The following is an 18451-nucleotide window of genomic DNA, read 5'->3' on the forward strand; positions in this document are numbered from 1 at the left end:
GCATCTGTGAGGGACTGTATGGTTGGGTGAGTGTATGTATGGGTGTGTTAGTGATTGAATGTATATCTCAGTGGTACATGTGTGAGTAACTACATATGTGAAAGGCAGTATATATGTGTGTAAGAGTATATGAGTGGGTATATGTGAGAGTGTGTGATTGTGAGAGTGGCTGTATGGATAAGAGTGTGCTTGTATCAGTGATTGTATAAGAGCGTAAGAACGTGGTACTATTTCTATGAGTAAGTGAACTTGTGTGTGTATAACTGCATAGGTGAGTAAATGGGAGTGTGATTAATTATTTGCATGACTGACTATGTGTGAGAGTACCTCTATGGATGATTGGTGGTGTGTGAGTGTCTATGTAGGTGTATAAATGCATATGATAGTCCTGTACTGAGTGACTGTAAGTATGGGTGACTGTACAGGTGAGTGAGTGGATGTGTGTGTAGATCTAAGAGTCAATGAGTGGGTATGTAGTAATTGGTATTGGAGTATCTATGGTTTTGAGAATGGACGTCTGAAATTTTGATTGAGTATATCAAAGGGTGTGAGAAGATGCACTAATTTATCACATGGATGACGTCATCAGTGATGTCATCAGTGATGTCACAGACCATGTCATGAGTGATGTAATATGTGACATCATCAGCAGTGCATCGTGGGGGCGCGATTTATAGTTAGCTGAACTAACTATAACAGGGGAATTTCTAGGGTTTTGTACGAGGGAAATGTCCAGCTAACTATAACGCCCCTGAAACCTATGGTTTTTTCAGTGAATTTCTAAGGTTTTTTAAATGACAATTCCTAACTATAACGCCCCTGAAACCTTTGTTTTTTTCAGTGAATTTCAAAGGTTTTTTTAAAGGCTAATTCCTAACTATATCATTCCTGAAACCTATGTTTTTTTCAGTGAATTTCAAAGGTTTTGTTAATGACAATATTTAATGTATTAATTGTTATACTGATTTGTTTGATACTGATTTACTACATTTTTTAAACTATTTATTTTTAGATATTTTTTTAATTACATTATAATTACATTATACATTACAATACAAAATATACTTTCTCAGAATGAATTACTTTAGTTTAAATACTTGGCAAATAGGCAACAGACTTTTAAGTACAGTAGTTACAGTTGTTGCAATGGGCAGCAACATTTCAAACACAAAGCAACATTGAGCTCAATGTGAATTTCTAGTTAAATGCAATTAGTTACTTTATGGATTACTTTTCTAACCACAGGACTGGATCCTAGATTCAGTCCTTGGACATCTCCTGTAAACCGTTGAGTAAAAGCGCTTTGGTTACAGTGGTAATTTTTAAGGGATAATATTTATTATTTATTGCGGCCAATTTGGCCATAAAAGACACATGTATAAAAAAACAGAGAATCATAATAGCATACATACAGCAACACTTTAGAACAGTAAGTTTAAAAATGTAATACAAGAATTAATTTTCATCTCCTCATTTTAAAACACATTTCATTTTGGCAACAGATTTTTGCAAGCATATACAGAGGTCCTACTCAGAGTATCTGACCAAGTTTCCTGCGAATAATATACACAGAGTAAAGGAACCTGCTTATGCTAAATACAATAAACTGGGTTGTATTGCTTTTTATAATCCTGTATGCTGTAGAGCAGGATCTGGTTCCTAGGAGAGTACACATGGGTTTTAGCCATTTCTTTCGAGCCTTCAGGTAGGCACTACATACAAACAACATGTGAATCTCATTCTCCGTACAGGAGTTTAAGCACATAGGACAGCACCCGCTTTTGTCATTCAGGCCTCCCAGTCTTTTCTGTGACCAGCGTTCTGTATTATAGTTCAGCATAAGGATCCCATATCTAAACTTCAAATAAAGGGACTTTGCAATAGGTGGCTCAATTTCATCCAAAAAGGATTCGAAGCGGGGTTCGTCCTTAAAGGATAAAAAATCTTGAATTAGAGACCCAACTCTACTTTCATGTACGAGCCTGTCACTCATGTAAGACCAAAAGGCTCGTTTTACTATAGATTTAGAAAAAGCCGGTAAATTATCAGGATTCTCCCACATTGAGTACAAGCCCAGAAGCGTGAACCATTTTTTAATATGCACAAGCCACTGAATAGAGTTAAAAGAATCAAGAATCAACAATTCTTGAAGGCCATTTCTGTATTCGAGCAGTTCTGGGGTGGACCATAACCTAACCCAAAACATTAATGGTCTTATAATGGCAAAGTAATCTGTTCTTTTAAAATTCAAATCGAGCTGGAGGGGTATTAAAGGTGTACTATTCGGGACCCTTACAATAGCTCTCATGAATTTATTGTCCAAGCCCTGAAAGCTATCTCTGGCCCAAGGTCCCCATATCTCTGCTCCATACAACACAGCAGATTGAATTTTAAATTTAAAAAGCTCTAAGACAGGGGTTACACTCTTGCTTGTGCTAGCGTTCAGTCTACATATAATTGGTTTAACGTTGTGGGCAGATGATACCTTACTTTTCTCAATTTGGGCCTTCCAACTTAGTTTTGAATCAAGTGCAACGCCCAAATAGGAAAAGTTTTCCACAGTTCCTAATTTCTGGCCATTCAAAGTCAAAAACCCTCTGTCCGGTTTACTGGGGTTTAATGCCATACATTTCGTTTTGTCAGCATTTATTTCCAGGCCCTTGGTAATGCAATAACAGCTAAAGGAGTTTAAGAGTGCCTGGAGTCCTTTCTTGGTCTGGGATATAAGAATGGTGTCGTCCGCAAAGAGCAACGCAGGCACCCTCTCTCCATTAAGCTGCGGGGAATCATTAGTACAACCATTCAAATAATTGGGAGCATCATTAACAAACAAGGAAAACAAGGTAGGGGCCAAGACACACCCTTGGCGAACCCCACGTTCAATGGGGATGTTACGTGTCAGTTCACCATTTGGACCCCACCTAATGTTTGCATAATTTCCAGCATGCAGCTCAACTATTTGAGCCAAAAGACACCCTGGCAAGCCTACTTCACTTAAGGTCCTCCAGAGCAAGTTGCGAGGGACAAGGTCGAATGCGGCTCTCAGATCTACGAAAGCTACATACAAATGACCTTTCCTAATATGCACGTACTTCCAGATCAAACAACAGAATCTGAATATTTGATCTATGGTACTAGTCTTGCTCCTAAAGCCAGCTTGAAATTTAGAGATTATTTTTGAGTCCTCCAGCCAATCATTAATCCGAAACAGTAAGTGTTTGGCATATAGTTTTTGCAGGGTGTCCATTAGACTAATTGGTCTATAGTTTGAGGGTACCACTCTGTTCCCCTTTTTAAAGATTAACACAACTTCCGCTGCACGCCAACTATCTGGAAAGCGACAGCTTGTAGACAGAACATTAAACAAACGATTTACATAAGGAGCCCATACTTCGATGTCGTGTTTATATAGATCCCCCGGTATTTTATCAGGGCCTGGTGCTTTACTATTTTTTAGTTCATTAATCGCCCTTGTTGTTTCCTCCAGTGTGAAGTCAAGGGGTTCAATAAGAGGGGGGGACCATGATATCTTGTTGTCATCACCATCATATTGTTTATAAAGGGATGTGAAATGGGTCTCCCATGTCATTTCATCCAAAAACGTGTCTTTTACAGCTCTGCCTGCATGCCCCCCATTTGCCACCAACCTCCAAAACCCAACATTATCATTAGTTTTTGCAGCAACTAGCATTTCTGACCAAATCGACTCTTCCCATAGTTTTTTTGATGTTTTTTGGGCACACTTATATACCTCCCTTGCAAGTTTAACTCCTTCTTTTGATTTGCTTTTAATAGCAAGCAAGAGGTTTCTCTTGGCCAGCCTGCATGAATGATCGTACCATAGTTTTCCGTGACTTCCCACTCTTATATTTTGTTGCTTTTTCCTTGGCATTTTTGACAAGCAAGTTTTTAGTTCACTGAAGAAAACATTGTGTAGTTCGATAAAGTGATCAAAGTGGACAGGTAGAAAAGATTGTCCAGCTATAGGTCCGAACATTTCCCCAAAGAGAGAGTACACCGATGCTAGGGCCTTGCCATCAGACAAAATATAGGGCCATTTTACTGCACGTCTATTATTATTTATGTGTACATCCTCACACATTTTGCCATTGGTGGTCTCAGATGATAGAGTAACTAGGTTGGTAGTAATATCACTAAACATTTGCACATCAATGTAAAGTTCTAAAAGGTAGTGATCACTTTCCTCTCTACTTGTCACTTTTAAATCAATCAAATAATGCCAAAGGTTAAGTGAGACAAGTATGAAATCTAGATTACTATTGGATTTCGCAAAAGTTGGTTGTTTTGTCAAGTCCGAAGGGAGGCGGCCGTTACATGCTCTAAGACCATGATCTGCCGTTAGCCTAAGCAATTGAACGGCCAAAGTGGAGCACTTAACAAAGTTTGAGGTTTCAAGCTGGGGAATTTTGTACACCTGGTCCTCATCCTCAAAGACGTCATTAATACCAGAAACCGGTTCGAAATTACAGTTTAGGTCGCCTCCCAGAATTACCGGAGTATCTCCAACCACCTTTTTCAAAAAGAGATCCAGTGTTTCCAGAGTAGGTGAGACCTTGGAATGGGCAAGTGGTCTATTATAGACGTTGACAATGTAACATTCATTTCCATTTGAGGGTACAATTTTTAGGGCCAGAATATCGGGTGTTCCTGTATCTATAATTTCACCCCTCATAACCAAGGTGATTTTAAGCCATATGATCAACCCCCCTGACGGTCTCCCCCTATCAGACTGAACTGCCTCAGTGCCATAGGTTTTGTATCCGACTCTATGCGGAACATCTAATGCCCATGTTTCTTGCAATAAACAAAGGTCACTAGTATCAACATAATCAGCCCATTCAGGATCCTTAAGATTTTTACCAACACCAGCAATGTTCCAAGACAAAATGAGAAAACGTGGGGTCAGTCTATTACTGGAACAGGTTTGGTCATCAAAAGCCGGCATAAGTACCGGCTGGTGATGAACATTACCTAACTGTATATCGGCAGTTTGATTCTCTGTCTCAATGACCACATCTCTTACTATAGTATTGGTTCCCCCATCTAAACAGCCCACATCCAGATCGTGACATACTTTATCAGCTGCTAGAGACCTTTCCTTGCTCTGGTGGTGATAAGACTTATTACCTAGTATACAGTAAGTGTCATATAAATTGGGAATACAATCTGGCATAGTCCCAAGTCAATCGACAGCATCTAGACAACTGAACCTGTTAAAGGTGGGAATACCAGACCACATATTTCGATCTGCCTGTCTAGCCAAGTTGGGTACATAACCGTGATACTGTTTGACAGTGTTCCAATTGGACCCATAATATATGGGCCTAGGTGAGGGGTAAAAAAACGATAGGGGCCTAGCTTCAATGGGTGGTGTGTCTCCATATGATTTCCATTTGCAAATCTGTTCAGCACTATGGGGTTCCTCAAAAGAAATGACTATGCAGTCACCCATGATTGATTTAGCCATGGGTCCTACCCACGGCACCCTACGAACCATAAGGATTTTACTTTTCATGTGATTCGGAATGGGTTTATTCGAATTTAACCAATAGATCACTTTATTTTTTAGAGATTGAAAGTTCTCCTCATATTGGTTTTCTAATTCAGGTACCCCTGTAAGAACAATTACAAATGGGCTTGCGTCAGGTGGTAAATCTATATACCCTCCTTTAAAGTTGTTATAAGCATGGCCAGATTGATAGTTTGGCTTATTAGGAACATTGACAAAAGATCTATCAGTCAAGGGTTTATTACTGGCAGGTAGATTAGATGTGGATTTCTGTGGAACAGGGGTGTTGGGGATAGGAGAATGGGTAGTAGCAACATTTGGTAATTGAGGCGTTTTGCTTTGAACATGACCCTTCAGCAAAGATTTATTAGAGGTATTTACAGATGACGAGGTCGAGGGAATTGGATTTGATGTGGCTGATGTATTTGTTATCGATTTTATATTTGTACTTTTTACTATTCCCTCTTTTTGCCGCTGTATGCTAGTTGGATTTTTATTCAGAGGTATCACAGGAGCAGTAGCTGGTGCTTGCATAGACACTATGGGTACATCAGTGCAATTGAGACTTAAGCTAGATAGTGTAATAACACTTTTTTCTACCTCAAGCAACTGATTCTCAATGCCAGTTAACCTCACTTCTAGTGGCCTGAGTAGTTTCTTAAGCGTCTCCCATACCAGTTTTAAAAAGTCTTCCCTTCCCCCTTCCTGTTCTACCATGTTCAAAGAATTTCTCTGGCCCTCATTGACAGAGTGGTCAGCCATTATGACCGAGTTTTGCTCATCTGTGCTATCATTGACGCTTTGAACAATTAGAGGCGCTTGGTCAGACATATTATTAGCAATACTTACATTGGGTGTTTGCGGGGCCCCCCCTATAATGTTTTGACTAAAGGCTACCTTCGCCTTTTTTCTAGCATACGCAGATATATGTTTCCGTTTTCTCTTATGTTTTAGTGATGTCTTAACAGGCACCTGGCTTTTGGTCGGGTCTGTTTCCACCAAAACACTTTGCTTCTCACCATTTTTACTACCCAAGATATTCCCTATCAGTGGATCCGAAGATGGAAAACTTTCAGATACAACTCTGACAGAGGGGCCCGAGGGAACAAAGTCTTGATTAATAGAGGGAGTTGTTTCCTCAGCAGTAGAGTGAACCTCGACCAAGGTGATAATTGGTGTGGGGCCAGTAGTGCGCTCAGGGGTTTTTGAGAAGGCAATACTACCTAGAGAGGATTTTTTCCTTAATACTAGTTCGGTAGAGAGCCTCCTTGCAGACTCCAGCTCCAAGGATACTCTGTGCTGGAGTTTAGTAATCTCATTATCAATTGAAAGGCTAGTCCTTGTGATAAAGTCATCCAGGGTACCTGTAGCCTTTTTCACGGATTTGGTAGACTTACTCCTAGTTTCACGGACAGACATTATTTGAACTATAGGTTGTTTAGAATTAAAACACAAGCGCAACTAGACAACTCACGTAAAAAAAAAAAAAAAAAAAAACCAAGAGGGATGGCCCGGTCCGGTCTTAATCGGTCTATAACGGCCTAAAACGGCCGTGTCTTTGCCCAGTCTTAGCCCCGGCCTTTGCCCCGCGCGCGTCCCGCGTGCGCGTTACTGTCACTGATTATCAGGGAGAAGAACAGGTGGAGGGGGCGGGAAGAGGACCAGCTGCGGCCGATCAGCGCCGCTGAGCACGCTGGTCCTCGCAGTCCCGCCTCTGTCCTTGGTGTCAGCTGTAATGTCCCTGAAGGCGCGTTGGTGCTCCAATGCACGAGTGGAAACCCAAGGGCTGGATCCCCAACAAGGTCTCTTGCCTGCGAGCGGCTCCCGCGAAGCGGGGGCCGCGAGGCGTGGCGAAGTGGCCAGAAAATGGACAGGCAAACAGGAGCAGCACTCCCAGCAAGGTCAGTGAAGTAACCCAAGCAGCTCTTACTCCGCGGTGATTTTAACGGGTGGAGGGGGCGGGAAGAGGACCAGCTGCGGCCGATCAGCGCCGCTGAGCACGCTGGTCCTCGCAGTCCCGCCTCTGTCCTTGGTGTCAGCTGTAATGTCCCTGAAGGCGCGTTGGTGCTCCAATGCACGGGTGGAAACCCAAGGGCTGGATCCCCAACAAGGTCTCTTGCCTGCGAGCGGCTCCCGCGAAGCGGGGGCCGCGAGGCGTGGCAAAGTGGCCAGAAAACGGACAGGCAAACAGGAGCAGCACTCCCAGCAAGGTCAGTGAAGTAATATTGTATTTTAACACTTGACACTTAGAAACTTTTTCCCATAGAATCACCAATGTTATCCTATGGCAGAAAATTCACTTAGCAGGTAAGTAGAGTTATCGTTACTTTTTCTTACTCAGTGGTGGATCCTGGATCCAGCACTGGCCAATCTCCTGTAAACAGTTGAAAGAATGTGTTTAAGTCATACAGACGATATTTTAGGAATATTTTTAGTTTGTGAAAATAGACACTGAAAATTTTCTGGTGAAAACCACACAATGGATTCCTATGGAAGGAAATAAAAGTTACTGGTAAGTACGCTTAGAATTACTTTTCAGGGTCAATGCTGGGCTAAAAGATGCAGCCCTGGGTTCTCTCCTGATAACAGGTGAGTAAATCGGAATTCGTAGTTCGGCTGATTTTAGAGGAATATTTGTACGTTTCAAAAATGGACACTTAGAAAATTTTCTGGTGAAAACCACACAATGGATTCCTATGGAAGGAAATACAAGTTACTGGTAAGAACGCTTAGAATTACTTTTCAGGGTCAGTGCTGGGCTAAAAGATGCAGCACTGGGTTCTCTCCTGATTACAGGTAAGTAAATCGGAATTCGTAGTTCAGCTGATTTTAGAGGAATATTTGTACAATGGTGAAGGAAGGGGGAGGGGTCTGAGGTGACGTGTGCAAACACGCCCTGTGGCGCGTTTTAAGTTGGGGAATTAATTCCTCTTCAATCCTGAGGTCCCCTGGGGGCCAACTAGCCCACCATGTACCTCCAGGATGCGCCAGGGAGCTGCATTGCAGAGAGGTATTCAGAGGCCATGCCCCTTTTACAACACTCTGCAACACAGCTCCGTGGTGCTTACTGGAGGTATCTGGTGGGCTAGTTGGTCCCCAGGGACCCTCAGGATTGAAGAGGAATTAATTCCCCAACTTAAAACGCGGCACAGTGCGTGTTTGCACAGATCTCACCTCAGGCCCCGCCCCCTACCTTCACGACTGTGCAAAGGTCCCCGTGGGGTGTTTTAAGTTGGGGGATTATGTCCCCTTGAATCCTGAGGTCCCCTGGTGGCCAACTAGCCCACCAGGTACCTCCAGTATGCACCAGGCAGCTGCGTTGCAGAGAGGTGTTCAGAGGCCACACCCCTTTTTACAACACTCTGCAACGCAGCTCCGTGGTGCTTAGTGGAGGTACCTGGTGGGCTAGTTGTCCCCTAGGGGACCTCTGGATTGAAGAGGAATGAATTCCCCAACTTAAAACGTGCCACAGGGCGTGTTTGCACAGTATCACCTCAGGCCCCACCCCCTACCTTCACCACTGTGCAAATGCGCCCCGTGGCACGTTTTAAGTTGGGCGATTAAGTCCCCTTGAATCCTGAGGTCCCCTGGCGGCCAACTAGCCCACCAGGTACCTCCAGTGAGCGCCTGGGAGCTGCGTTGCAGAGAGGTGTAAAAAGGGACGTGGCCTCATTACACCTCTCTGCAACGCAGCCCCCTGGCGCATACTGGAGGTTCCTGGTGGGCTAGTTGGCCCCCAGGGACCCCCAGTATTGAAGGGGAATTTGTTCCCCCTCTGCAAACGCGCCAGGGGGCGCGTTTGCAGAGTGATGAAAGGAGGGGGCGTGGCCTCCTCCCTGATCCCGTTTTAAAAAAAATGTTTCTTTTTAAGAAGGGGTGCTGTGTAGCCGCCCTTCTTTTTCTTATTTTTTGGCCCTGGGAACCCCATCCCCCAGGGCCTGCCCACAATTTGTATTTTTTTATGAAAAAATAAAATAAAAATCGGGAAGGGGGTCGCGTGGCCCCCCTCCCGTGGCCATAATTTGCCCCGGGGACACCATTCCCCGGGGTATGGCCTTTTTTTTATTTTTGTTTTTGGAGGGGGGCTGCCTTGCCCCCCTCCTGTGTCCCCTTTTGGTCCCGGGGGATGGGATCCCTGGGGCAAATTATGGCCTCGGGAGGGGGGCCACGCGGCCCCCTTCCCGATTTTTATTTTATTTTTTCATAAAAAAATACAAATTGGGGGCAGGCCCTGGGGGGGCCGTTTTTTAAATTATTTATTTTTAGGAGGGGGCCGCGTGGCCCCCCTCCTGGGCCACTACTGGCCCTGGGGACCCCATCCCCTGTGGTCTGGCCATCTCGTTGGGGACCATGGGGGGGTCCCAATCCCCCCACTGTAGTAAGGACTCCCTTAATACGTACATACATTGTTAAGTTAGCATAACCACGTTAGATGTTAGAAAGCCATCTTGCTGCTTTTGCGCACGGTACTGCATTTACATGTTATTGCTTAAACAAACTGCTGACTCGAGCTTTGCCTCACACGAGAGCAATCTGTTGTTACCATCCAGAGCTCTGCGCAGCGACCTTGGTCTGTACATGATGTGACAAACAGTCTGGGTTGTTAGACAATGCATGTTTTCCACTCTAGGTTGATTGACCCACTATTTAGCCATAACACACAGGCAGCTGCAAAGACCTGAAAGTTGGTGCTTTTAATATTGCAGACATCATGTTTAATATTCAGACCGAAGACGAGCCTTCCTGCGAGAAGACTCCTGATGCTCCTGTGATGTGATTTCACTAAGCTGATCTTTGAGGTATGGGGTCCCCTATTCAAGCCTAAGAGACCTTCTATTAGCATAATAATAATATTGGCTTCTTAGTAAAGGGAAGGTGGTAGTATCCACTGTCATTATAACATGATCACCCCTTTTATATTCTATGGTATTGTAACGATGCTGATGGTTTTGATTCTAATCATTTGTCTGCTTGTATTAGCCAAAGTACTGCATCTTAGGACACGTGGTCTATAAAAATAAACTCTTTTTATTTTCACTGTGTCTCTGTTGATTCTTGTTGTGGACTGATGTGAGAATAATATACGAACAGGTATTTCCGATTCCCACCATTCCTGAGAGTATACTGAGTCGCTTGTTCTGGGTTGTCTTTTCATTGGGATCGCCGAGCTAAATCTCGGATAACGAATGGGACACTTATGCTAGCCGGATACTGGGTTCTGGGTTCTGAGGTGAATTTCTGGTACACCACAATTCACTGAGGTCCTGGGGTTCTACGCATAGTTCTGTGTATAAGCAGAATCCCTGCAACATGGCGCACCTAACGTTTGGTCTATGAGTTGAAACGCCTTAGTAGTGCTTCTATTAGTCCACAGCACCCTCATTCTTGTTTCCGGATAACAAGTCTGACGGATTTAAAACCTACCTATTTCTGTTGATATAGGTTTCTTCAAGCTTGATCATTAAAAAAGGTTATTGAACCCTTGTGCTACTGAATACTTTGAGTGTAGCTTGTCCTTATGGCGGTAGATATTGCGGCGCATAGCCGTGCAGCTCTGAAACGTCATTTGACGCAGTATGGGGTGCCGGACACTGGTATGAACGTCATCTTTGTGGTAGGAGCCGATGCGGCTCATCCCTATGAGTTGTTCTACTCTTGGGTGACGATTCCGGCGGTGAGTGAGGATGATAATACCTTTCATTCATACACTGCCACTGCCGTGCCAGTGAACTATACACCGTATAGGACACAAGAAATACCAATATCTGCTTGGCAGCATCTTATTTGGTTTAATGGCGCCCTTCCCCATGTGGTTATACCACCAAGAATGGGCCCTTTATCAATTGCAGGGGCCACTTGGCCGGTACTAGCCGGATTTACGCCTCATCCCCGTTACCTCACGGTGACGGTGGCTGAGTTGCGTGTACTACACACTGCCCTTATTACGGTATATAGGGCGTTAGTGCAGTACGTGTCGCGCAATGTGCAGGCGGGGGCACCTGCTGTTGCGGGACAACCTACTGACCACCACGCGGTAGTCATTAGTCCTGTTATGGTTAATTCTGTTATGGGCAAGCGCCCCCAAACTAGGGATGATTTCCCCTTTTGGCTTGCTGAAAAATTTGACCAAATAGAAGCGGTATACCCGAATACATCTCCTGTGGAGAAAAACAGGATCCTTACCATTAGTTTGCCTAAAGACTTGGATGTAGATGATTGTGTTAACTGGGGTAAGGTCTTTGCAGCGACGTACGCGCAGTGCTTTGGCACTCCGTCTATGTTGATGCTGCCCTCCGTTATTAAACGTGTTCAAGAGAACCACGGTGCGGAGTCTGCGATAGAATTAGGGATGTGGCTCCTCGGACAGTTTGACCTGGTGGCTACCATGATAATGGGTAACCTTGAGGGTGATGCTTTGCAGTTCCAGGTTCGTAATGAACTGAAGAAAGTTGCTGATGAGGATAAGCCGCAGGAATTTGCGAAGATAATCTCGTGTGCATACAGAGATTTGGGTCGTAGCTCTTTAGGAGTTAAGCCTGTGATCAAAACTCCCGATATTAAGCAGCAGGGTAAGGCGGAAGCCTCTGGTAAGGATGACCGGCCAAGCTTTCCAAAACAAAATTGGCGGTCTAAACAACAGGGAAAGCAGCAGCAGAAACAGGGCTCTCGGCCTGCCTCTCCCGTTCAGTCAAGTAGTGAACGCACTTATGATCTGCGAGATCGTGCTACTATTAAGTCTCCTGATAGATTTCAGGTTTCTGAACAACGTTCTCCTCGTTCTTCACAGGAAACATCGGCTTCACAGTCCGGTGGCGGAGGCGGTGGCAAAGGTCGGGGTGCTCCACAACCACGTGACCAGCCCCGACAGACTGAGGGTAAAGGCAAGCAGGACGAATTTGCACGACAAAGACCCCCGTTTCAGAAGAAGAAAGTGGCTGCTCTGACGGCGAGGTATGCCTCAGATAGTGCGGACACAGCTTCGGAACCGGACATGGGCGCTGACGCTACTGGACAGCGCGGTGGAAATTACCATAGTCCGTCAAGCTCTGCGTCCATTTCTGGCGGTGACAGCAACTGATATAATGGTTACTGTTGAAACAGCTGACACCAGAGTGGCTCCCCCTGACAGACTTTATGAAATAGTCTTACTAATTGAGGGTGACATACAACGTACAATTAAGGGGATTTTTTGGGATAATCTGACTACCACCTATGATATCCTCCTAGCGGAGGCAGATTGGCCCCCAGCTTTCATTTTAGAAGCTCCTAGAGGGGAGGAGGTAATCCTCCCGTCCTTTGCGCACACAGTGCCTAAGGACCAGGCTGAAGTGTACGCTGAGGAGTGGGCTCTGGCGCTTGCGCCGGCGGTGTATCGTACTCAGGTGGGATGGGACCGGTTGTCCTATTGCGGTCTATGCCCCAGCCTCAACCCCAATATCCCATGCGTCGTGAAGCTAGGCCACACGTCGCGGCGATCCTTGAACAATTGGAATATCAGGGTGTTATTGAAACTTGTGTGTCCCCTATGAATAACCCTTTATTCACTGTAACGAAGCCTGACGGCTCGTACCGTTTAGTTTTGGATTACCGGCACCTAAATTCCCATTGCCGGACCTGCGCGGTACAAAATACACACAGCTCGGCTCTTGTCGACAGTCTCGTGCGTAAAAGATTTAAAACGACACTTGACATTTCCAATGGCTTTTTTAGCCACAACCTGTCCACACTGAGTAGCCAGTGGACGGCGTTTACCTCGGGCGGTAAACAAAAACAGTTTACGAGATTAGCCATGGGCTACAAAAACAGCCCTGGCGTCTTTTCTGCTCGCGTGGTTTCTCTCTTAGAAAGAATAGACCCCGATGCATACTCCTATGTTGACGATATCTATCTCACGGATGATGAGCTGATGCCACATCTGTCTCGAGTCGACAATATTATAGTGAGTTTTGCTGACTATGGCTACAAATTCAATTTTGCGAAGTCTCACATCGCGGAATATACAGTGTTGTTTTTGGGCTACGAGCTCAACAATGAAGGTAAGGGATTGGCTCCTCACTTTCTGGAGAAGTGCGCATGCTTGCGTGCTCCTACAACACTGAAGAAATTACAATCTCTGCTGGGCTTTCTGAATTTCGGACGGACGATATTCCTGATTATGCCCAGCGTATCAAGCCGCTTTACGCCTTGGTACAACCTTCTTTTTCGAAGTCTAGCTGGCAGCTAGAACACTCTACTATTTTACAGTCTTTACAGGCTGATCTTCTTGCTTCACAGTACTTGCTGACGTGTGATAACCGCACTAACCTGGTAATAAGAATAGTGCCAGGCGCCGTGGGTTTCACGTATTTGACGTTTAATGAGGGCGATACAGTCCCCACTGCGTGTAAATCACACTTGTACACCTCTGCTGAATTACGTTTTTCCACAGTCGAGAAAGTTCTGACTGCTGTACAGATGGCGATCCTTAAGGAACGCGCACTGTCGCATGGGAAACAGATTCTGGTTGTAACACCATATCCTGCCCTAGAGGCAGTGACTAAAGCAAGTGTACCAAATTCTAAAGCTTTGCATCCACGGTGGATACAATGGGCCACAACTCTGACGTCGCCAGATGTCACTTATATCTTTGACGCCTCATTACAGACTCAAGAGTACTTGCAGTATGAATTCGTTCATCCAGCTCCTCTGTCTTTGCGCCCGCTCGAAGAATACCATTGTGTCATATACACTGACGGCTCGGCGCAGCCCGCGATTGGATCAAAGCACGCCTATTCTGCGGCTTGCGCAATTGTCGTAGGTACATTCGTAAATGGTGAATTCCAATCTGATGCAGTGCATACGCAGTCGTTGGGTGATTGTACCGCGCAATTGGCGGAGCTTCGGGCTCTGGTGCTTGCACTGGAGTTTGCTGATCCCCGAGTCACGACTCTTATAGTAAGTGACTCCTTTTATTGTGTCCAGTCCTACAATGACAACTTACACTTCTGGTCTCAAAATGATTATCGAGATACCAAAGGTAGCACAATTAAGCATAAACTGCTTTGGGTTCGAGTGGCAGACTTTAAAGAACGTCTCCCTCTTGTGAATGTTATTCACACTCTTGGTCACCAACGACTTGGTGTCCATGCTGTCGGTAACAGCTTGGCTGACGAGGCAGCAAAAACTGCAGTGGCTACATACTTAGTGGCAGCAGTTACAAGGTCCAAAAGTAAGATTGATGATGACATCTTGGCAGCTATTGCTGCTACAGAGAAGGGAAGTGATTACCCGAAGGGTTTTCCTTCTCGTTATTTTTATCATTTAAGTCCTGATAACGTCCCGTTAGTGAGGATTAACGACGTTGGTGACAGAATTATTCCCAACGCGGACTGCAGACCAGCACTGATACTAGCAGCACACGAGGGGTTGGCGTCAGCCCACGCCGGCGTGTCCGCTACTATATCTCTGTTACAACAACGTTACTGGTGGTTTGGTTTATATAAACAAGCGCGCGCTTATGTTCTTGATTGTGACATTTGCCAACAGATTAAACCTTCTACTGTTGCGCGCCCACCACAAACACAGTTGTATATATCTAATAAGCCATTTGGTTGTGTTTATTTAGATCACTGCGGTCCTTTTTCTTCTGATACTGCGTACTAGTATATCTTGGTTGCAGTGGATTCGTGCACACGTTTTCTCTGGGAATGGCCACAAAGGAGTGCTGACTCACGGACTGTCATCAGGGATTTGCGTGTCTTTGTGGGAACTTTTGCGTGTGGTACCTTCCATTCTGATCAGGGCCCTGCGTTCGCCTCTAAGGCTTACAAGGAGGCTATGAGAAATTTGGGGGTCCTAGTCAAATGTTCGTCCCCCTACCGACCTGAGGGTAATAGTGTGGTGGAGCGAATGAACCATGACTTAAAGCAATCATTGACAGCACATGTTTTAGGCACAGGCCGGAACTGGCTAGCCCATTTGTATAACGTCCAACGTGCACTTAATAATCTCCCTAGAAGGTCTCTGGGTGGGCGGACCCCATACATGATGCTCTTCAGAATCAGAATGTTTGTTCCAGACCTTGATGGTCTAGACATGGCGGCGTCGACCGCACCCTTTGACGTAGATGATCACTGTGCTGTTTTGCAGACTCTACAAGAAGCCAGAGACACTCTTTCGAAGGAACACTTGCCCTCCACGTCTGAAGCTGAGGTTCAGATTCCGGTAGTCGGCTGGCTACCCCGAGTTGGAGACCTGGTCCGTGAGAAAGTGGAGAACAAGAAGGAGTTCGGCCCCTCTTACCGTGCACCGGTTCCAGTGCTTGGAGTGCAGGGTACAAGAACAGTCATTTTACCTCCACTTCCTGGTCGAAAAGAAAACAGGTACATCTCTATTGACAATGTCAAACTTCAGCGAGTGGCCGATACTTCTTAGTCTGACTCCAGCAGTTTCATGCCAGACGATGCAAAGAAATTCAATGTTGGTTCCTGCTTCTACCACCTTGTCTGATGTTGCCATCGAGATGCAGTCAGTTACTGATCCCCTGTTAATACCACCGGCTGGTGGTCTGCCCGACGAGACTGAGTATGCTTATCCTACAAATGGTCACTCGCCTGTTTTACAATCTACGGCGCTTGACCAGTCCCGTTTCTCCTTTGACACTAACTCATTGCCCTCCACTCCCCCTTCGAACATTGCTGTTTTTGCTAGTTGGTTTAAAAGACATTTTTTGGTTACCCCTTGGACATACATCTGGCTATTGCTTTTCAGTATTTTTTTGTTTATGTCCATTGGATTTGTAATAGTGTTTTTCCGTCTGGTGGATGGCCACTATCTCAAAGAGAGATCAACAATTAGACTTATCAATGGAACTTTGGCCCGTCACTCCTCGTCCCACATCATGAAAAGAGACCAGACTTTTGTGAATATTACTGCCTGGCCTGTTTTGGATGGAATTGCGTGGGACGCTGTTAAATTCCAAATTCATGGACCTACAGAGGTCATCAATGTACCTAATGTGTTTCGTGTTTCTATGGGTGATGTAGTTAAACAGAACATACGTTCTGATGATTGGGATGTACACGCCATTGAAGCACTGTTTTCGGATTTGAAATATTATGCCGCTTTTGATGCTGAAGATTTATATGAAAATGCGGCTAATTATGCAGAACAGTATTGTTTTCAGCATTATGGCAATCACTTCCTGCATAAAGCGAATACATTTAGAAATTTTGTAAATTTTACCCAATGGGAACACTGTCCCACCCCCTCTTTCGGCAGTTCACCTACATTAGTTGATAAGTATACTTATTTTACTGAATTCAGTGTTTCCGACCCGGCATCCTTTTATTTTAAAGTTATGCCTGAGTCTGCCTCAAAGGTTAGACTGACACACACCAAATTACTTTATTCTAAGTCCTTTATGGATGAGTTGTCAATAAAAGGTTATGATCTATGGAAGGCTACTATTGATCTTAAGTCGGTTTGGGGTTCCAAACCGTGGCAGGTTCAGGGAACTGAAGCTTTACACCGTGCCTGTCTCGTACCAAATCATATGTTGTTTTTAAATTCAACCATCTTCCAAACCACCTGTTTCGGATTGGCCACTTCTAAAAAACTAAATTCACCTTCTGTGCCGGATCTGGGCGCTTACCCCAATTGGGATAACCACACAGATCTGTCCCTTCCTGCTTTGCAGTCATTGGTTTCTAATACATCTTTCAATATTTCGAAATTTAGTAGTGAGGGATGGTTAATTTGGCAAAGCAGTTCTGATACCTGTCAACGTCGTTTTCTAGGGCTGAAACCGGGGTATACTCAGGAACGCGTTGACCCTCGGTTTGAGTCGTCACATACAGTAACTACATACTCTGTAGGGAAATTATGTCAGTCCTGGCTGCGACATTCCACCTTGGCATCTGTCAAAGTTAATTTATCAAAATTACATGACAAAATAGATTTGAATGATTTTGTTAAAGGTCCTGTGGGTGGCAGAACCAAAAGGTGGGCGTATGCTATTTACAACGAAGTATGGAAATTGTCGCAAATTGAGGCGGCTTCCAGATTGAGAGCTATTGATCAAGCTAATATGGAAAAGGTATTAGCAGTTACTGATAACAGCATTAGCACTGTTTCTTCTCGAATTTATACATTAGACAATATTGTTTCTTCTATTGTTGATATTGTACATGATGATATGTCGGTATTGTATCATGGTCAAAACCAGTTGCGTTCTGTCATGCAGTTTGCATGGACATTACAAACGTTAAAGGCAGGGAAGGTCCCCTGGGACTATCTGAATACAACATCATTATTTCTTCCTTTTAACCTTACTGACAAACAGCAGTTCATGTCCATGAAAGATGCTACATATTCCTTGTTACATATTGTAAAATTGGAGCCGTTACCTTTCTCTGTGGCGGAATTGGATTCAGCAGTGTGGTTATTACATGGGTTGATCACTCTCCCGTTCGCGCTTTTTAAGTTTACGTCCTGTATGAAACACTATGCTCTGGGTAGATATGAAAAGCTGGGTACCGCCTTCATACATGAGGTTTGGTCTCTCCCTTTTACGTATAGATGTACTAGGGATGGTACTGAAGTTTATCTGAAAGGTGAGGAGTGTACAACGACCCCTGATCATTCTGTAGTATTGTCATATGCCGCTCTCACGATGTCCCAATTACCCAGGATACCATGTGCCGCACCGCAGGCCATAATCCGAACACCAGAACAGGCAGACTCGTGAGACACTAAGGGCCTCATCAGTCGATCAAAATCCGGAGACGCCATGTTGGTTAAACACAAATCCATAGGCCATTCAAAGGGACAATCTAGGCAGTGGAAGACAGGTTGCACGCAGGTGAAGTAGGAATACCGGAAGGATAATCCATATGCCAGGCTCAAAGTCGCCAACGGCAGGACACCATAGTAATCAAGCAT

The sequence above is a fragment of the Triturus cristatus genome, chromosome 6 (assembly GCF_964204655.1).
Source record: "Triturus cristatus chromosome 6, aTriCri1.1, whole genome shotgun sequence".
Lineage (NCBI taxonomy): Eukaryota > Metazoa > Chordata > Amphibia > Caudata > Salamandridae > Triturus > Triturus cristatus.